Here is a 3,911-nt window from a genome sequence, read left to right on the forward strand (position 1 = left end):
TCTTATAGAAAACGCATGTGTGTTTTCATCCCACACTTAAAGTTGGAGTGGTCTAATCTTTCTCAATACATAGATAAGTTATTACAGCCAGTGGTAAAAACTATGCCATCTTACATAAAAGATACCACAGACATCATTACTATACTTGAACAAATAGAATCTGAACATTGTTGGATTCTAGGGATCCTAGATGTTAACTCTTTATACACTATAATAGAACACACACACAGGGCGTGGAAGCCCTTCGGGAACAACTAGTCCACAGTAAAACTTTATACGAAAACCGGATCTCATTCATATTGGATTCATTAACCCAAATGAAAAGAATTTTTAAATTTTACATCGAAGACCAGTAGAACACAAATATAATTTCTGGATTTGAACATCAAGGTAGAAAACCGGAAACTAATATGTAATACATACTATAAATCTGTGATGAGGAACATCTTTTTTCTATATTCTAGCTGCCATCTCCCAATTTGGCTCCTTAATATACCCACAAGCCAATTTAGGAGAATAAAAAGGAACTGTCCATCTGAAGAACAATTTGAACAGGAAGCTAGGGTCCTTAAAAAACAGTTAGAAAGGGAATATCCTAATCAAATACTTGAAAATTCATTGGATAAGGTGAGGTCTATGAATAGGACAGATTTCTTTACACCCAAACAAAGTAATAAGGGTGAGGAATCTCTTCGTATTATTATACCATTTAACTCACAATACAAAACAGTTGAAAAAATTATTAAAAAACACTGGCATCACTTATTGGGAGACAAAAGCATAGGACCCATTCTAACCACTAATCCATTGATAACTTATACAAAAGTTCCGAATTTGGGCCTGAAGGTAGCCCTTGCAGTAAAAGTAAAGAAAAACACTATCACATCAAATTGGTTATTGTTAAAGGGATTTTTCAGATGTGGACGCTGTCATAACTGTAAAACCACAAATTTTCCGAAGAAAATTATGACCGTACATTCTACACAGTTATTTTCAACTTGATATTAGAGACATCCTTACTTGTAATTGCGTGGACGTTATATATTTATTAGAATGCCCTTGTCATAAACGATGTGTAGGTAGGACAAAATGCCCTTTCAAGAGGAGAATAGCAGAGCACGTCACTAAAATTAAAAAAGGGTATGAGTTACATTCAGTCTCCAAACACTATAAACACTTTCATAATAGTGATCCTTCCACACTCAGATATGTAGCGTTTGAAAAAGTGAAAAGGCCTTGGAGGGGAGGTAATCACATATATATCACATGTTAAGAGTGGAGTCGAGGAGAATATTTGAATTTAACACTTAAGCCCCAAGGGGCCTTAATGCGGAGATGGAACTATTTGGTTTCCTGTGAGGAGTGGGACGGCGGCCGGCCCAGGAGGGGGGAGTGGGACGTTTACGATTTTGGTGCGTCTCGTCCCCACTCCTGGACGGAATCCCGCCCCTGCGTCTTCAAACTTTAGCTCTCCGATATTTGTTGGATTGCCACCTTTATCATAGAGGAACTGCGTTAGAACATTATGATTTGATATGAAGACCACTCCAACTTTAAGTGCGGGGTGAAAACACACATGCGTTTTCTATAAGAATATATTGTCATTATACATTTATACATTATTATTACATTTATTGATCTTTATATAAAAGATACAGTAGTTTTAATATAATGGGCATGAGTTTTATCATATTTCATAGTTAAACCGCATGTGCTTTTTTTTTATTTTTATATATAAATCAATCTATTCTCTTGTAAAGTGAGTCTGATAAGTTATGAGTTTTTTTGAACATCGAGACATGGAGCTACACGATCATATAATGTCCCTTGAGCTATGGCAATTGATATACCTGCGATACTATCTGATAATTATGATATATGGACATTTGGATACACAATCCATAGATCCAGTCCGCTTTTGTATGAGACCTATTGAAGTATGAAGACACCTCCTCCAAATTGAACATACACCCTATAAAAAAAGGGGAGATTTAGTTTAATCGCTGTTAAGCCACTGAAGTAGGAACATCTAAGTTCCGAAACACGTTTGGTACACAGCGATATTATCAGAAGTTCAACAGGAGATATCTATATGTGCCGTCTTCATCATATATACAAGTGCAACCGCCCGTAATACATATGTTGCCGCTGTATTAGGGAGATACTACTACCCAAGTACGTTATGCACTTTATTTGTTTTTGTTTTAATAAATTTTATGGGAAATTTTATTCTAGCCATGTGATACCGGATAGCATGTTAATTATGTTTGCGGTTTTAGCTGCGGATTTCACCCTTATCAATGGAAGAACCTGCACCAAAAACCACTGCTAGTCATTGTGAATTTAGGTGCGGATATGCTGCAGAAACGCACATAAATCAGCCTGGAAATGCATGCAGATCTTTTTTGTGTTCACCCACACCTGTGTGCAGGTGGCCTAACCTGATTTGATGCATCTTTTGAACTTTTTATTTTTTATATATATATTTGTCCCTAGAATTCTCTTTTAAATATCAAGTCAACTGCACTTGCTTTTATTATCTATTTTTACTGTCTACCATTGAAAGAGAACTTCAAAATGTTGTTTTAAGGGAAACTGTAATTCAAATGTTTGCCATAACCTTTTAATTGTATATTTGTTTCATGTAGTATAATATTGCATTAAACAGATTTATTTATCCATTTTTAAACTTTACTGATCCATCCTTTTTTGGGGGGCTAGCGTTTTATCAGATTAATGTGGTCTATATATAAGGATATACACTAGATTATTGATTGCATGCTCCATCTGATTTTATTGGGGACAGCATATGTCTGTATGTTTCAAAATGTGAAGCCGATTCATTTTGGAACAAATATTTTCTGGGAAACAGTGATTTGGGAGAAAATTAGCAGCTGTTTGTTGTCGCAAGACATGTATACCCATACCCTAAGGCTATTTTCACACTAGCACTTAGTGCAGAGGAACAGCCTTCCGGAGATAATCGCATCCAGTATGGCCAGAAACTGCTGGAGGACCGCCAGGCCCCATTGACTATCCTCTGCCGGAACAGCCGGCTGGACAATGTAAGCGCTAGTGTGAAACTAGCCTAACCCTGCCTCACAACTATTTTCCCATCTTCAAGTGACTGGTGAAAACATCTTATTGGGAAAATTTTCTAATGGGATCACAAGAGGACCATGGTGGAACCAGGCAGACATATTTTCAATACCAATTGGTGACGTAATGGTGGATTTGATCCATCTGGATTCCTATGAATGTCTGCATGTTGCCAAACTGCTCATAGTTAGTATAACCATACATCTGGTCCTGACAATGTGGGAGTTTTTTTCCGGCTCAGACCCAGTGACACTTGTCTTCATTCTGCAAACTGCACCAATGAACTGATTCCACATGTTCACCTTTATGGGTTTTACAACATGGAGTAAAGCTGACATCTGCATTTTGATAATGGAGAAGTTACTCTTTTTTTCCCCCCAGTTAAATGGGAGTTCATATTAATCTCAAAGGGCTGGAAAGTGTGAGTTTTATAACTATACAATGTATACAAGTGCAACTTTTGTTATACACAACTGAAAATGTATTTTGTTTAAAGGGACACTATCATAAAACATGTTTTGTTCTTCTGTAAGTTATTATGTTTTGTGAGAACTGTTCTATAATAAATGTAAGGTTAACATTTTTTAGTATTTATTTGCTATAAGATTGATTTGTCTGCAGCTCAGCCGAAAAGCTTTTTTTTTTTTCAAAAATTAAATTTACCTCTGCTACAATCTATATATTCTAGTTTCTGTGTAAACATTAAAAGAAATGTCACTGACCTTTTTCAGTTAAAATTAGATAGCAACACCACTTTTCTAGTCTGTTTTTTATTTTCTGATTGTACTTTTTTAAAATTTTATTTCTGGGGG

The 3,911-nt window shown here is 35.9% G+C and overlaps 1 long non-coding RNA gene across 1 annotated transcript; it reads right to left on the reverse strand.

Annotated features, from left to right (window-relative positions):
- Positions 1 to 2,720: 2,720 nt before the first annotated feature.
- Positions 2,721 to 3,643, reverse strand: LOC120979658. Its single transcript, XR_005774355.1, has 2 exons — positions 3,353 to 3,643; positions 2,721 to 3,309 (listed from the first exon to the last, which is right to left on the reverse strand). It is a non-coding gene; the product is annotated as an uncharacterized LOC120979658 (long non-coding RNA).
- Positions 3,644 to 3,911: the final 268 nt, after the last annotated feature.

This window comes from Bufo bufo, chromosome 9 (assembly GCF_905171765.1).
Source record: "Bufo bufo chromosome 9, aBufBuf1.1, whole genome shotgun sequence".
In the NCBI taxonomy this organism is placed as follows: Eukaryota; Metazoa; Chordata; class Amphibia; order Anura; family Bufonidae; genus Bufo; species Bufo bufo.